Source organism: Lactuca saligna, chromosome 4 (assembly GCF_052625555.1).
Source record: "Lactuca saligna cultivar CGN05327 chromosome 4, ASM5262555v1, whole genome shotgun sequence".
Lineage (NCBI taxonomy): Eukaryota > Viridiplantae > Streptophyta > Magnoliopsida > Asterales > Asteraceae > Lactuca > Lactuca saligna.
This window is the reverse complement of record NC_136420.1, coordinates 265,366,163-265,385,053: the sequence shown is the minus strand read 5'-3', so window position 1 is coordinate 265,385,053 and position 18,891 is coordinate 265,366,163.

The following is an 18,891-nucleotide window of genomic DNA, read 5'->3' as shown; positions in this document are numbered from 1 at the left end:
TGAATTTCATGTTGGAATTGCTCAACATAAGGAAATTTTGTATATGGTTCCATTATTTGCGTTCTAAAATTCGATTATGATTACGGCATCCCTTTTCATAATCTGAATTATGAGAACTTGGCAAACTGAAATGGGAATGTTATAACAAAACACTGGTTTAGTCTTTATGTGAGACATCATGAATCGTGTCCCATATGCTTCGAATATAGGATCGATTAGATCTGCTATATTCATCCGTTCTAAAATTTTCCAAATGCTTGGGGCATTAAGAAGGGAAAAGGTCTAGAATTGGATATGAGTAAAAGGATTAAACAATTGTCGAGGACGATCTAAGGTTTACCAAAGATTGGGTGCTCAAGGACAGTTGGAAGTATAGTATTAATTTTTGAAGGACCATCTTGACATAATCTGTAAGGAGGCAACTCTTGTTCAGAAGTGATAGTTAAAATGAATCAAAAAATGTTTCAAAGTTAGAAATTATTCAATCTGTGTGAGATAAGGAAACTTAATGCAAGAAGGATGTTTCCAAGGAACTGATCTCCTTTGGAATACGCTATAATGATTGGTGCCAAGTCTTTATGAATTTTTGCATAATCATTACAAGAAGATCAATGCATATAGGTTTAGAATCTAACAGATTTCAATAAATGGCATGAGTTTGGAGTTCTTGCATTTGAAGTAAGGATTTGGTATTGTGAAAAAGGATCATTGGAGTTATGTTCAGTTAATCTATTTCACAAAGTAAAGATCATAGACAAATATAGTATGCATACTTGGTGTATGGGATGACTAGTGTTTAGAAAACACAGTGTACATGCTTGGAGCATGGGACAACTATTGTTTTAAATTCAAGAATAAACTTGATAGCTGAAACAGTATACAATGAATAATGTGTAATCATATGGTGATAAATAAAATGTGTTTTATTTATATTCATAAGTGCTGAGATCATATTGGATTCGATTATTATTGTGTTTCATTTTGCATGTTTTGACTTCCAGAATAAACTAGGTTATTCCTCCGGAATGACTAAGTTATTCAAACCATCCACAGTCGGTCATATGTTGGAAGTAGATATGAATTAAGACTGTCATGGGTTAGCTTGTAGAGGTCTAGGTGTTGGGCAAAGGGCTACAACACTCATGAGTGCTCATAAGTTCTAAGAATTGGATTCAACCCGCGCTCATTGGAATCACTTCATGGATTTTATCACGAGTGATCATGAGACGATAATATCTTATATTCTTGAAACCTAGAGATATGAGTTATTACTATGAGTTAGTTGTACATTGGTTGCAGGAAAATGCATTCGGTAACTCGTGTGTTATAAAACGTGCCTTTGTGTATGATTCAGCAAGTAGTAGAAGAAGCCATATGAGTCGAAGTTTATCCATTCCTTTTACCTTCAGAATAAAAGTGATATCTGTGGGCCCCTTGATGATTTGATGGTGACAAATGGAAGTGCTCGGTTGGGCAAGGAGTGATTTGATTTGTTCAATTAGTCGGTCGTCATAAATCGGAAATCGGGAAAAAACAAATGGACAGAGAGAATGATTATAATCCATGTTTCGGTCCATATGATATCTAGAATGGAGGAATATATGATCCCTTATCTAATGGACAAGTCATTGACAAGGTCAGAGTTCATCTACAAGGTTAGAGCTCGACAGAAGCTTTTTAGAGCTACGATTGCCAGTCAGTTCTTGAAGTCATACATAATAATAGTTTTAAACTTATCCAAGTTGGAGACTGTTGGAATAATGTCTAAGTTCATAACTATATTTGGTGTGTACTTGACCCGACTTGGCATGGTCCATTTGGGTTGCACTTCACCGACACAATTTATATGGATAGTCTTTTTGAGAATAGTATATTTATGATTTATGTTAGTATATTATAAGTTCTAATATATTAATAAGGAATCATATTATTTAATTAGTATTGATCAAGACTTAATTTAGAAATAATTAAGTGATCAAAATGAACTAATTAAATATGGACTCTTATATATATATGGAATGGGCCAAGTTCATTTAGGTTGGGCTGGGCTTTCATGGATAGTCCATGGAGTCTTTAACCCATGGATCATATGAAATGAAAGGTCATGGGTTTAACCCTAGTCTCCATACTATATAATGATGTCCTTGGTTGGTGAAATTGGCACTAGTGTGGGTACACTAAGAAGGGCTAGCAATTTCACTAGAGAGAACCAAGTATCCATATTCTCTAAAGTCTTCCAAGGTGTTTTGGTGATTTGTGATTCCACTTGAGGCTTCCACACTATTGGAGCTAAGCTCTTAAAGCTTGAAGACATCAAGCTTCATAAAAAGGTATGTTATCTAACTAGTACTTTGTAGTATGAAAACTTCATAATATGCTAGTTAGGATTAAAGCCTTGGAAAGATCTTATTTGCATGTATAATAGAGAAAACATAGATCCAAGGTATTTAGGGTTGCATGTACACTTAGGAGTGTTAGAATGCTGAAAACCCAACAGTTTCGTATCAACTTGGTGCTAGGGCGACACCTATCGCCAAGGCACCCTATCGCCTTGCGCCGCCCGAGATGCAGTAGTTATCCTTGTAGCTTTAGGAGCTGCTGGGAAAGGGGTTTATCAGACCGAGTAGCTCACCTTGGGGAGCGCCGATCCTTTTTGTCATGAAGAAGGATGGTTCACACCAGATGTGCATCGATTACCAGGAGTTGAACAAGTTGACGGTGAAGAACCGTTATCCGTTACCATGGATCGACGATCTGTTCAATCAGTTGCAGTGGGCGTCATGGTTCTCCAAGATAGACTTGTGCTCGGGATATCACCAGATGAGGGTTCAGGATGAGGACATCCTTACGACAGTGTTTAGAACTCGTTATGAGCATTACGAGTTCGTGGTGATGCCATTCGGGCTCACCAATGCACCAGCAGCGTTCAAGGATCTCATGAACCGGGTGTGCAAGCCGATGTTGGATCGTTCGTTGATTGTTTTCATCGATGATATCTTGGTATATTCGAAATACAGAGAGAAACATGACGAGCATTTGAGGGAAATCCTCGGAGTTCTGAGATTGGAGAGGTCCAGTTTGTCACACCCCAAAACCGAGGATGGCGGAATACGTTCTGGGGTAGAGGACATCATGTAAAGTATCATTACAATTGCATAATAGTAAAAACAAGAAACAACAACCATTTCATTAATATAGTGATAATAATTACAAATGTGTTCTATAATGTTTAATAGACACCAATACTATAACAAAATAACAGACGGGTCTTGTATGTGCTCCATCTTCTCCAAAAGTTGCACCAGTACCTGTCTATCTTTGACCTGAGGATACAAGTTATTTTGAAAACAAGTATCAGCATAAAGCTGGTGAGTTCATAAGAATTATTGGCATTGTTTGTGTAAAGAGTTTTACGAACATGTAATATAAAAACTGAAACATATGTTTATTAGTAGTAGAAATCCCTAGAAAATCCTATATTTTCCAGAAAAGTACATTTGTAAGTCAGTCCTTTGAGTGTGTAAAACTATTATCTTTGAAACCTTCAATTGTAAAAGTATAGTAATAAATCTCATGTGAGTAACATATCTAAAGAAATGTTATGCTTGCTAACAGTAGTAGTGGTGTAGTTTTAATTTGTAATAGATCTTTAATTACTTCGGGATATTAGCTTAGACTTTGAGTCTTAGTGTATTTAATTGGATATAAGTGTAACCCCTCATGTGACCAACTGTAAAATAGTAGAGTGCCTGATGACTTTCCCAGCCATGCGTAGTGAAGTAATGTAGTGCCACCCCTGGGCCTAGTCGGCTCAGACTGTAGTTAACAGTCGGGATGTAATAGCATCAGTTCCGTGTAGATCTATACATGTAGTGCTGCTTTCCTTCCGAGAAGCCCTTGTCACATGGTGTAAGTGCAGTAGAGTGACTTATAGAGGGATAGTGTGTTATACTTTGTATTAGTGAATTCTCTTATGCTTTAGTATGGTAGACTTTTAGTATAATAAGTAGAGTGTTCTCTTATACTTGCATTAACTTGTAGTATTAACAATTATAGTGTGAATAGTAGTAGTAGAGGTAACGAGTAGTAGCCTTAACTATACCTATTATAGTTAACTAGAGTATGTGAATTCATGCCTCTGATCAAAAAATGTAATAAATAAGATGAAAACTTTCATATCTTAACACAAATATATATGATATATAACTAAGAAATGAACGACAGTCGGACGGACAACCAAAACCCTACGACCACATCAAACAAGAACAAGAAATAAGGTGACCTATCGGTCCTAAGTCCTTGAAGTCTTACTTATATAAATATATTAGTGTAGATATATTTTTAAAAAGGAAAGTAGTTGAAACATAGTTTTGGAAGTAGTTTAACAACAATTTAACCTTAAAAATGCATTTGATAATTAGTTAAAATAGTTTTATTGGTAAGTATCTAACAGTGTAGAGATATCTGTTTTTGACGATATATTGTAAATCACATATGATTTGCTAATAAAAACTAGTAGTATTATACTTGTATCCCCCCTAAAACATGTAAAAACATTTAAAAGGTTCATTAAGGGGTATGAACTCACCTGCAATGAATTGATCGGGTGGAAGTGTCGGATGAGCGTTTAGTGTCAAGTATAGACTTGAACACCCTTTAGGACCCTAATAACATATGGAGACATATGTTTACAAGTAATTAGTGATTTAAACTCTAATTAAACACATAACGACATCCTAGTGTGAATAAAAGTTCTATGGTTGAGTGCTACAAGGCTAATGGGTTGCAAGGAAAGAGTATAAGACCTCACCATGGAGTTTACTCTTCCATAACTCACCTTAAGTGAGTTTACGGTTGGGAGACCACATTCCCCATGAGTTTACGGCCGTAAACTCATGGGAGGAGTGTAATTGAGTGTTTTCAAGCCTCTTATGGTTCTAGAAGTGGTTCTAAGATAATACACAATGCTATAGGGGTGTTTAAGGTTCCAAAAGTGTACTCACTTGGAATTTATGGTCCTAGGACCACTCCTTGGGAGTTTACGACTGTAAACACCATGGTTTACGGTGGTAAACTCTTGTACATCTTTATTCTTTGATTGAAAGGCCATTGGTTTATTCCTAACAAGTTCTAGTGAAGGTATAAGGCTCTTTAGGGGACTTAAACACTCATTTGGCATGTTTTAGGGGAGTTGACGGTCTAAGCGTATACTTGGGCTGTAAACTCTAGTTTACCCCTCAAATGTTGATGTTTAGGAGTTCCAAGTCCGAAACAGCAAGTCCCTAAGCCATATCTTAAGCCTAAATGTGTTTTGGGAGTGTTTTGGGCATGATTTGCATACCTAGAGGGTGTTTATGGTATAAGCATGTGCTTGGACCATAAACCCTCTTTCAAGCCCTAAAACATGATGATTTAAGCTTCAAACACTTCTAGGTTAACTCCAAAACGAGTTTCTAAGCTTAAAGGGGAGAAATTTGGCACTTTTGGCATCATTTTAGGGGTTTACGGCCTACGGAGGTTCTTAGGCCGTAAACTCCTCTTTTTCAGCCTTCATGAATGATTTTTGGGTTAAAACACAAATCAATGATGTCTAGAACAAGTTACGGTAAGAGAACTTACGTTTTGGAGGTGGAAACTTGTGGTTTTTGGAAGAAATCGGACTTGAGGAGAGAGGGTAGAGAGAGAGAAAGTGGGTCTAGTATGGTAAAAAGGTTCTAAAGAGTGTCCACTCTCCCTTATATAGGGCTTGAGTGGTGTACCCGGTATATGACTACCCTATACTTATGTGAAACGAGGCTTAGGTTTTACTCGATTAAATGGTCGTAATTAAAAATAAACTTTTTCCAACTAAATGGAAATGTAAATTACATGTTTATTATTTATTTTATTACAACAATAAAACATAAAATGAAAATAAAATAAAACATTTCATTAATTTTTCTACCCCAAATTAACGGAACTTTTTATAAAATAGAGTATTTTATTAACGGAAATGGGTTATAATGATGGAATATATTTCGGGTTGTCACACAGTTCCTTGGGTATCTCGTTAACAAGTAGGGGATATTGGTCGATCCAGCCAAGATCGAGGTCGTGATGACTTGGGAGGTGCCGAGGTCACCTACTGATATCTGGAGTTTCTTAGGGTTAGCAGGCTATAGTCGGAGATTTATCAGGGATTTCTCCAAGATCATCGTGCCACTCACCGAGTTGACCCGGAAGGGTGTTGCTTTTTCTTGGGGTCCAGGGCAGCAGACCTCGTTCGAGACACTTCGCTAGAGATTATGCGAAACCCCAGTGTTGGCCCTTCCGGAAGGGATGGAGGATTTCATGGTATATTGTGATGCGTCGATATCAGGGTTGGGAGCGGTGCTTATGCAGAGGCGGCATGTGATAGCATATGTTTCGAGACAGCTAAAGCCTCATGAGTTGAGGTATCCGATTCACGATCTGGAATTAGTGGCAGTAGTGTTCGCCCTCAAGATCTGGCGTCACAATTTGTATGGGGTTCGGTGTACGATATACACGAACCGCAAGAGTTTGAAGTATTTGATGGACCAGCCCAATCTGAATATGTGCCAGAGGAGACGGTTGGACGTAGTAGAGGATTACGATTGTGAGATCCTGTACCACCCTAGCAAGGCTAACGTTGTAGCTGATTCCATGAGCTGTAGGGCAGAGGGAGCCCCGATACGAGATGTTTGCATGAGATTAATAGTGATGACTCCGGTGCAGGACACCATTCATGTGGCCCAGGCGGAGGCCATAAGACCAGATAACCGAAAAAGGGAGCGAGTGATCGGACAATTATCGAAGTTTGTTAACGATAGTCAAGGACTTATGACCTTCCAGGGTTGGGTTTGGGTACCGTTTGTAGGTGGAACGCGTACCATCTTGATGGAGGAGGCGCACAGATCGAAGTTCTTGATCCATCCCGGGGCCACTAAGATGTATTTGGACCTGAAGAAGGAGTATTGGTGGCCTTGTACGAAGAGGGACGTTGCATCGTTCGTAGAGAAGTGCTTGACCTGTCGCAAGGTTAAAGCCAAGCACTAGCATCCGCATGGGAAGTTGCAGCCATTAGAGATTCCCGAGTGGAAGTGGGAGCAGATTACCATGGATTTTATCACCAAATTGTTGAGGACTGCTAAGGGTGTCGATGCAATTTGGGTGATTGTGGACAGGTTGATGAAGAGTGCTCATTTCCTTGCAATCAGTGAGAGCTCTTTTGCGGAGAGGCTGGCAGAGTTGTACGTGAAGGAGGTGGTATCGCGGCATGGAGTACCGATCTCGATTGTCTCAGATCAAGATGTGCCTTTCACTTCCAGATTTTAGAAGAAATTTGATGTGGAATTGGGTACGAGACTGCATTTTAGTACCGCATACCACCCGCAAACCGACGGGCAGAGCGAACGGACGATTCAGATGCTCGAGGACATTCTTCGGGCATGTATACTGGATTTCAGCGGGAGTTGGGACACGTATTTTCCCTTGGATGAGTTTTCCTATAACAACAGCCATCACTCGAGCATTGGTATCCCCCCCCCCCCCCCCTTTGAGCTGTTGTATGGAAGGAGGTGTCGGACCCCCATATGTTGGGTCAAGGTAGGGCAACATGTGATGGGTAGTACAGAGATAGTGCTTCAGATGATAGAGAAGATACATCAGGTCAGACAGAGGCTATTGACCACTGAGAGTCGCCATAAGAGTTATACAGATAGGCGACGATCCGAACTCGAGTTCCAGGTCGGTGAATTCGTGCTCCTAAAGGTATCTGCTTGGAAAGAAGTGATCCGATTAAGGAAGAGGGGCAAGCTGGGACCCCGGTATATTGGGTCATGATTCATGATACCTTCTACATGTCGTAGTTTAGGATGTCTATAGCCGATCAGTTGACAGTGGTACCATTAGAGTATACCTAGGTGGACACGAGTCTGAATTATGCTGAGAAGTCGATCGCAATCTTGGATCGGAAGATCAAGGTTTTGAGAAACAAGGAGGTACCTCTGGTTCTAATTCAGTGCAAACATCGGAAGGGGTCCGAGATGACTAGGGAGTCAGAGACTCATATGCGAGGGCAACATCTAGAGTTGTTTGCGGAATGAGACTTCGGCGGTGAAGCCTCGTTCTAGTGGGGGAGAACTATAACACCCCGAGATTCAGGTACATTTATTCCACCCTTATTCTTTGTCAATTGGTCATGATTGGTCCTTGAGTAGATGAAGCCTTGCAAGTGAGTACGCTGGGCATACCAAAGGGGTACACTGTGCGTAGTCATGCGCTTATTTTGGACGTAGAGTCGCTAAGGTATGCTGGGCGTACCAATAGTTACGTCAGGCGTACCCGGCCCAGATGCAAAACCCTAATAAGACTTGTGCACTATTTAAAGGATGGTAAGGCTCATCTCTCAGCCTCCATGTCAGTAAGTAAAACCCTAAAAGAGATCCTTCCATCGTCCTTATTGAGTGTGCATGTTCTTGGAGCTAACAGTGCCTTGGTGTGTTATTGAAGAAGGAAGAAAGGAGCTTGTGGACGCTAAAAGCTTGAAGTGCAAGTTTTGATATGAGATCTATAGAGAAAGGAGATGCATTTAGAGGTATAAAGTTCAAAACTTTCCTCTTCTTTTTGGTTGTTGTTGCATGTGCCATTTGTAGGGTTTAAACCCCCAAAGGTGGAGACTTTATGAGTGTAAGGTGCTCCATGGTCCGAGATCTGTTCCTTTTCAGTAGTATTCGTGGTCTATATCCATAAAGTTCCCATCTTGGTCGTGGATATGAGGTCATGCTTGAGTTCTATGCTTTCTAGAGTTAGAGAATGAAATGTTTTGGGTGCTAGTGACTTATTCAGCCATGTAAAGGCTTAAAGTCATTGACTTTATGGTTTAAGAGGCTTAGACATGGCCAGATCTAAAAGTTGGACAGGGTCGTAACTGTTTAAGACCCCAAGAGCTGAAGGAATGAAACTGGGTATTACGCCATGCATAATTCTAGTATGTGCAGCGTAAGGGGTGGTGCACCCGGATCCTATGAATGAATCGGTTACGCCTAGCGTACATGTTTGGTACACGCAGCGTAACCCGAAGGGTTGACTTTTGTTGACTTTTAGGGTTTGATCAACTTTACGGTATTTGAGCCACGTGAGGGGTAAAACGGTCTTTTACCCTCATGAGAGTATTAAGATAAGGGATGCACTTGCCTTGGGAAATGTGTTGATGTTGATTGTTTATTTCATTTGATTAGGCAGGGGCTAGATCTTATCCCACGGAGTCTGAGATTTCCAAGATTTACGAGTTACCGAGCTACACAAGGTAAGTCTTCTCACTATACGTTACCTAGAGTGGTATTTATGTGGACCGGAGGGTCTTATGTGCTATATATGAGATTATGTGAATCTATGCGTTATGTGGTATTTGTATGTTATATGATTGTGTAGACCGGACCGGAAGGTCCAACGATACAGATCGGGTCAGAGGGTCCAACGATTTAGATCGGGCCGGAGGGCCCAACGAGCTACGGGACTAGAGGGTCCCGCTGAGACACATCGACCGGAGGGTCATACAGTAGCCTCCAGTGGCGTATGTGTTGTATGTGGCATTTTGGGGAACTCACTAAGGTTTATGCTTAGAGTTGTTGTGTTTTGTCTCATAGGTACTAGCGAGGAACGTGGGAAGGTGCCGACGTGAACCGTACACATTAGAGAAAGGATTTGATTTCTTGTGATCTTGGGAAATGTTATATTTTGATAACTATTTTTGACTACTTTTGAGAATGTTTTTACTTAAATTGGTTGTTGAAAAATGAAAAATTTGTTTTGAAAATCTAGTCGTTACAATGGATTTGAAGATCGAAGAACTCGACGAGTTCAATGTAATGTCCTAACTATATGAACATGAACCCAAAGAGTTCAAGGAAGAACTCGACGGGTCAAGGACTAAACACTTAAACATGTATGAAGAAGAACTCTACGAGTTCAAGGATAAGCTCGACAAGTCATCGGCAGAATGTCTTGATTTTGTATGAAGAAGAACTCAACCAGTACTTGAAAGATTCGACATATAGGATTGAGGTCTAGCCCTTTAAGGATTATGGGACTTAATGAGTTAGTGGACCAACTCGATGATTTGAGTCAACCAGATGTTGACTTTACCAAAAGTTGACTTTGACCAGGGTGTTGACCTTGACTTTAACTTTCATCTGACTTGACCCATGGAAGGGTTAAGAGTATGAAATGGTAATTAAGGAAGGTTGTTATGTGTAGGATTTGAGAGGGGTTGATCACGGCATCGAGGACAGTTCAGATACTTCACAAAATTAAGGTGTGTTACCCTCCAGTAAAAGTGGGTCAAAGGCATCAAGGCCAGCCCATTAGTAAGAGTCCTAGTATGGGTAAATGTCTTTGTGATAATTATCTGGTATATTTTATCTGTTATGTTAGTATGCTATGATATTATGTGGTATGTGATAGAAGGGGTAGTATAGACCCCAGTACCGGTCGATAGGTCCGAAGGGGTATGCTAGCACCCATATAAGTTAGGTCGTATAACACTTGTATATTTATAAAACAGGATGCTATGTGGTAGATTAGGGCTGAAATAGTCCCCAGTACCTGTCGAAAGGATCGAAGGGGTAGGCCAGCACCCGGCGATGCTAGGCATGGTTACCATTCGAAAGGACCGAAGGGGTAGGATAGCACCTTAATATGCTAGGCAAGGTACTAGTCGATAGGACTGAAGGGGAGGCCAGCAACCGGATATGCTTGGCAAGGTATCGGTCGACATGATCGAAGGGGTACTTAGTACCCAATTATGTTATGCAGTATGTGTTATGTATAGTATGTGGTATGATGGTGGGACTTGCTAAGCTTCAGGTATACAATTTTTTTAGTTTTGTTTTTATGGTACCTTTTATCGGAGGGGAAGGAGCTAGCATGATAACAGCGCATCACACGCGCATAAAAATTTACACATTATGAGATCCTTGGGATTGTACTTTAACATTACTACTATTTTATGATATGATTTTGAAACATGTGATTATGGTTTTATGAAATGATGTGACTCGATGATGTTTTCTTCTAAATTTTTTCTAAATCTTTATATCAAAAATGAAATTTTTGGTCCTGAAAGCTGGGATGTTACAACATTCTTGAGAGCATACATCTGATGGAAACTTACTTTGCACCCCCGACTAGACCAAATCTTGAACCAAAGTGTCGCATAGACGAATCTGTAGATTCCCGTGACCCATTATTCTAAAACCAACTGTTCAAATATATCGATGAACTTTTAAGTAGAATAGCAAGATCTCCCCCACTTAGGGTTCAAACTACCACCAATGGACATTACAAACCGACCATAACTCAAGTTGGCTCAAACACATACATAACATTCCTAACTCTTGGAATGTATAATACAATGTAAGATGATCTTCAAGATAGCATGTAAACTCAAAAAGATTCTAAATCACATATGGATACCTAGGAAACTTCCACATCATAATTACCTCTAACATTAAGAATCTAATGTAAATGCAGAAATAATAATTTTGACATTCGATTCATAACAACTACTTCCTATACAAAAACAAATGGACTATCTAACTCCCCATCTGCAAATCCCCAACAATTATTTAATCATCACAATCATTCATATATACAAGGGGAAACATCCTCATAATCGGGATACAATAGAGATAACACAATTTTTTGCTCTCAATTTACCTTCATTGTTCACATGGAACAATCAACTAGCATCGGATCTAACCACATTCAAAGGAAGCAGACCCTTGATTTCATCTCAAGGCAACCATACCATAATAATCACCTTGTGCATTCGCACACACACATATTTGCCGCTAACAGGCAACAACCATCTAGCGTCTACATCCCAACCATGAAAATCTCATGCCTGCTCTCTCTTTCCTACGAATATAGAAAGTTGGACAAACATAACTTCCATCAAAGATAGTATCATTCAAATTCATCTGCCAATCCCTCAGCCTCTTTGTAATCCTCAAACGGTTCATCACAATCAATTCCTTCTTGAATCTTACGAATCCAATGGCACTACCTCGAGTAAAGACCTGAAGATGTGAAAATCAACTAATTTACCTAGGTCTGGACCATTCAATGCCAATCTAACAATGCGACCAAAGCCCAAACTGTCACCATACCCATCCTCATGATGAATAACCCAACTGATTAACTAAATAAGAGGGAAACACCTTATAATTAACCATGGTGGCTAACCATACAATATACCCTAAAACATCTCCTTAGAATCCCAAAAAATTTCCTTCATTCGAGTATGGACTCTACGTGTCACACCCCAAAACCAGAATGGCAGAAACGTTCCGGGATAGAGGACGTCATGTACAATATCAAAATAAAAGCATAGTAGTAAACAAGAAACAACATCATCCATGCATTAATAATATAATTTAATACAAGTGTTTTTTGTGTATAGTTTATAAGATACCAAAAACGAATAATAAAAATAAAGACGAGTCTGAAAGCTTCGTCTTCTCAAAACCTGGCATCGGTACATGTCTACTGATGACCTGTGACTACAAGTTATTTTGAAAGAGTTTATTAGTATTAAAGCTGGAGAGTTCATAAGTATATGGTGTCATTTGTTTGTATAAGTCTGAAGCAAATGATTGAAACAGTGTAATATAAATGTTTGTAAATGTTTGTACTTCCTAGAAAATCCTATAGTGTATACTGAAATGTAGTCTTCTACCAAGACCCGATTGTTCTAAATCTTTGTTCTCTTGTAGAAGTTTGAGTTTTTCACCGTTATAGCTATCATTATCAAAATATAGTTTAGATTATCATTTATGTGAGAAGATCACAAAGTAAATGGAATATGGAAAATAATGTAGGAATGTAGTATTGTATATAGTGATTACTGTTGTACTAATTACCTTAAATCAATTATTAATTCAAGTAAAATGTGATATGTTGTAACCATACTAATTGACTAGTGGAAACACGATGCTGAAATACGCCGAACAGTTATGGCATTTGTCACCAGCAAACCTGCATGTCCCACTATAGCTAGCAGCAAGGTGTAGGATAGTCAGTCCAGTATACATCTATACACAAATATATGCTATCCGTCGACGAGACTCTGATTACAAAACAAACCACAACAATGATGTTGTGCCCCGAAGGACTGGCTCACATTTATGTTATAGTATTCTTGTATATGTATAGTATGCTTTGTGTGTATTGTGTAGTATGTTCTCTCTTTATAGTGTATAGTGTGTTCTTTTAGTTTATTATAATAACATATCTATATTGACTCATGTAGGAACTGACTCAGTTATGTTTCATTGTACTAGAAGTAGTGCATACTAATCTCCTAGACTATACCTATTATAGTTTACTAGAATGACTCAGTTATGTTTCATTGCCACCCAAAGGTGTTGTAACTGAGACAAAAGTTTTTATATCTATACATATATACATATATATATATATATATATATATATATATATATATATATATATATATATATGTATATATATATATATATATATGTATATATATATATATAAATATATATATATATATATGTCACACCCTAAAACCAAGAATGGCGGAAACGTTCTGGGGCGGAGGACGTCATGTAAAGTATCACAACACAGTAAATGTAAATAAGGAAACAACATCATCCATTTCATTAAATATAAAATTTTAATACAAGCGTGTTCCGTACAGTTTTAGACACCAAAAATATAATTTAAATCAAAATAGTATGATGAGTCTTGAATGCGCTCCATCTTCTCAAAAGCTAGCATCGGTACCTGACTACTGATGACCTGAGAATACAAGTTATTTTGAAAGAGTTTATCAGCATTAAGCTGGTGAATTCATAAATATTTTATTGTCGAGGTTTGTTATCAAAACGTTTGAACCTGTTGCAAGTATAAGTTGTAAATGTATGTAAGTTTTTGTAAAAGTTTGAATCTCTCAGAAAAACCTATATTTTCTATTAAAGTAGCCCTCTACCAAGGCTTAACTGTTTTGTATGCTCGTTTGTTGTAAAAGTGTGTAATTTCCCAAGTGTAACTATCATTTAACAAAATATAGTTTGTACATTAAAGTTTAAGTGAGGTTATCACCAAAATGTAATGGGTAAATTATTGTAGTACGGTAGTTTTGTTTTATATGAACTACTGCTGTACTAACTACCTTAAACCGGGTTTATATTAAGGTATTGTGTGATAAATTGCACCATACTATCGACTGGTAACATCGACAACGTATAGTCGAAAAATAAGGTATGACGTTTGGCACCCGCAGACCTATCGGTCGCACTATAGCTAGCAGCGAGGTGTAGGATAGTCAATCCAGTATAGATCTATACGCAAACTCACGCTCTCCCTCCAAGAGACTCTGGCTACAACTCGGGTCATGTCAATTAAGACATGCTCCCATACAGTGGATCACAATTGTTAACGTATTCGTGTATATGCAATATAATGTTACTTGTTCTAGTATCGTTGTATATGTTCTCTTAGTAATAAGTATTGACTCCTGAATGAACTGACTCGTGGATCTAGAAATTGTAGTAGTATGATCCCGTGTTACCCCGATGGTAACTTACTAACGAGGTGCTGATAAGTATGAATATGGAAGTACTTTTATGTCAATACATGTATATATGATATATAACTAATATTGAAACGACCCTCGGATGGTCACCTGAAATTCCACCAGACCACATCCAAATCGAGGAAATGGAAATAGGATAGGTGGCTTTCCTAAGCCCTTTAAACATTATTTATACAACTATACATATATGGGCATGCAAATTTATAGGTAGTAAAACAAAGTTTACAATAAAGCATTTGATAAGTAAAAGAGTTTGTAAAACATTTTGCAGTAAAACAGTTTGAACAGTGATAAAATCATTGGTTTCCTAGTTATTAATCACATGTGATTAATGCACTCACATGTGATCGAAGCAATATCTATAAGTGTTTAACGTGTATTCCTCCCCATAAAGTATTTAAAACATTTAAAAGCATTTCAAAGGTTGAATAAAGGGGTATGAACTCACTTGGAAGTTTGAAGATAGCGAGATCGAAAACCGGGCCGAGTTTCGTCTCGGGAAACGGATTTTTCTCGGGATTTCTCGGGAATCTCGGGAGTAAAATCGACCCTCGGGACTTGAGCAAAAATACCAGAGCTTCGGGTTTGAACGGGCACGGAAATCGAGGCAAGATCGTGAGAGAAAGAGAGAAAATGAACAAATTTTTCGGAAAGGCTCGCATCCCTTTTATAGGGGTGCTGAACCGCCTCCGAACGCGGGGCGTACGGGCGTACGCAGCGCGTACCCGTACATCATCGCTTACGTATTTCGGATGGAGCGGGTCGGATGGGACGGCGGGTCGGGTAGCTTCGCATAGGGCGACGTGGACGATCCGAGGCCGTGCCCTCGAGTACGCGGGGCGTACGAGGGTACGCGGCGCGTACCTCGGCCCTAGGCTGACTCCTCTTCGGATAATACCGAATTTTTAATAAAAATTATATATAAATTATTTATCAAACTTCAAAAATTCATATCTCCTTCATACGAACTCCGTTTTCGACGTTCTTTATATCCCTGCGAAGGTGAGACTACGATCTACAACTTTCGTTTAGATTCTGTTGGCAAATTCCGAAATTATTTTTATTATTTATTTATTAAAATGACATGATTAAGGAATCTCTTTAAAAATTCATAACTTCTTTATCTGACGTCGGTTTTTGCCAGACTTTTTACCGTTGAAATACCATTGTCGAGAGCTTCGATTCTCGTTTAGGTCATTCCGGCCAAATGTTGCTCGATCTCCGTTTCGAGTTTTTAGCTGTCTGTTGCTAAGCTGAACTTGGAAAAATCATAACTTCAATATACGAAGTCGGATTTGGGCGTTCTTTTTACGTATGATCATGGTTTAATGAGATTTAAACATAGAAGAATTTAAATAGAAACTTTTTGGATATTTTATTATCCAAGTTAATTTTATTAACTCAAAAATGTTTACAATACTTGACCTATTAGGCCATTACAAAGAGTTGAAATATCGGGTTGTCACATCATCCCCCCGTTAGAGGGAATTTCATCCCGAAATTCAAAGTAAGAGAACACTCATGGATTAGGGAAATAGATGTGGGTACTTGTGTTGAATCTGGTCTTCGTGTTCCCATGTGAATTCAGGTCCCCGCTTAGCGTTCCAGCGAACCTTCACGATGGGTATGCGACTTTGTTTTGTTTGCTTGACCTCTCGGTCCATGATTTCTACTGGTTCTTCCACAAAATTGAGGCTCTCGTTGATCTCGATCTCGTCGAGTGGGATTACGAGAGTCTCGTCGGATAGACACTTTTTCAAGTTAGATACGTGGAATGTAGAATGTACGTTACGAAGTGCGCCTGGTAGATCGAGTTTGTAAGCTACGGGTCTGACTCTTGCAAGAATTTCGAAAGGCCCTATGTACCTCGGATTAAGCTTCCCACGCTTGCCGAAGCGTATCAACCCCTTCCAGGGTGAGACTTTGAGAAGGACTCGGTCTCCCACCTGAAATTCCAAAGGTTTCCTTCGTTTATCTGCGTAGCTCTTCTGTCGGTCTCTAGAGGCTTTCACTCGTTCACGGATCTGAACGATCTTCTCTGTCGTTTCCCGGATGATTTCCGGACCGGTAAGAGTAATGTTGGAAGCTTGCCCCCTTGCTAGTTGGGTATCGCCCACCTCAGCCCAGCACAGAGGGGATCTGCACTTTCGGCCGTAGAGGGCTTCAAATGGAGCATCCTTGATGATCGTGTGATAACTGTTATTATAGGAAAACTCGACAAGGGGTAAATGAGTATCCCATGCCTTCCCAAAGTCAATCACGCAGGCTCGCAACATATCTTCCAGTGTTTGGATGGTCCTCTCAGTCTGTCCGTCGGTCTGAGGATGGTAGGCTGTGCTCATGTGTAGCCTTGTTCCTAGGGAATGTTGTAGTGATTGCCAAAATCTTGAGGTAAACCTACTATCTCTATCAGAGATAATGGACATAGGTACACCATGTAGCCGTACGATTTCCCTAATTTATGTTCTCGTAAGTTTCTCCATCTTGTCGGTTTCTTTGATAGGTAGAAAGTGTGCAGACTTGGTCAATCTATCGATGATGACCCATATGGTATCAAGTCCACCCGTTGTCTTGGGCAACTTGGTTATGAAATCCATAGTGATCCGCTCCCACTTCCATTCTGGGATCTCTGGTTGTTGCAATAAACCAGAGGGCTTCTGGTACTCGACCTTAACCTTTGCGCAAGTAAGGCATTTACTCACGAAGGTAGCAATCTCTGCTTTCATATTAGGCCACCAGTATAGCTTTTTAAGATACAGATACATCTTATCTGAACCTGGGTGGACGGAATACCGAGTGTTGTGCGCCTCGGTCAAGACCAAGTCTCGGAAACCACCGTGTTTCGGTGTCCAGATCCGATCCATGAAATATAAGGCTCCGTCACGCTTGGCTTCTAAATTCTTGTCCATTCCTCCGAGGGATTCACTCGTCACATTTTTAGGTTTCATGGCTTCAAGTTGGGTCGTCTGAATTTGATTAGACAAGTGTGAATGGATGGTTATTGACAATGACTTGATTTTTCGACCAGAATATTCCTTCCGACTTAGGGTGTCTGCTACTACGTTGGCTTTACCCGGATGATAACGAATATCGCATTCGTAATCACTGAGTACCTCGACCCACCGTCGTTGTCTCATGTTGAGCTCCTTTTGATCGAAAATGTGTTGTAAACTCTTGTGGTCGGTAAAGATAGTGCTCTTCGTTCCATACAAGTAATGTCTCCAGATCTTCAGAGCAAACACCACTGCTCCTAGTTCAAGATCGTGGGTCGTGTAGTTAACCTCATGTGTCTTCAACTGCCTCGAGGCGTAGGCGATGAGCTTACCTCGCTACATTAGGACACATCCGAGCCCTTGATTCGATGCATCGCAATAGACTACGAAGTCTTCTATTCCTTCGGGAAGGGATAGTATTGGTGCGGTGCACAAGGCTCGTTAGAGCGTTTGGAACGCTCTTTCTTGTTTCTCTTCCCAGTCAAAGGCCACACCTTTCTGGGTTAGGGTCGTAAGAGGTTTCGCTATTCGGGAGAAATTCTGAATGAATCTGCGGTAGTAGCCAGCAAGACCTATAAATTGATGAATTTCTGTCGGCGTCTTAGGTGCTGACCAGTTCTCAATGGCTTTAATTTTGGATGGGTCCACATGGATTCCCTCTACGCTTACCACGTGTCCTAAGAATTCGACTCTCCAGATCCAAAATTCACATTTCTTGAACTTCGCATAAAGCTTCTCTTTTCGTAATGTCTCTAGAACTTGTCGCAGGTGATCGTCATGCTCTTTCTTACTTCGGGAGTAGATCAGGATGTCGTCAATGAAAACGATGACGAACTGATCCAAATAAGGTCGGCATACTCTATTCATCAGATCCATGAAGACTGCGGGCGCATTGGTCAATCCGAATGGCATCACCACGAACTCGTAATGTCCGTAACGAGTTCGGAAGGCTGTCTTCGGCACATCCTCCTCTAGCACTCGTAACTGGTGATATCCGGATCTCAGATCAATCTTAGAAAAATAGTTTGCCCCTTGCAGTTGGTCGAATAGATCATCTATGCGAGGCAGAGGGTAACGATTCTTGACCGTCAGTTTGTTTAGTTCTCTGTAGTCAATACACATACAGAATGATCCGTCTTTATTCTTAACGAACAAGACCGGTGCTCCCCAAGGTGAGAAACTTGGTCTTATAAAGCCCTTGCTGAGCAGTTCGTTAAGTTGACCAGAGAGTTCCTGCATCTCAGCTGGTGCTAAGCGGTAGGGCGACTTGGCTACTGG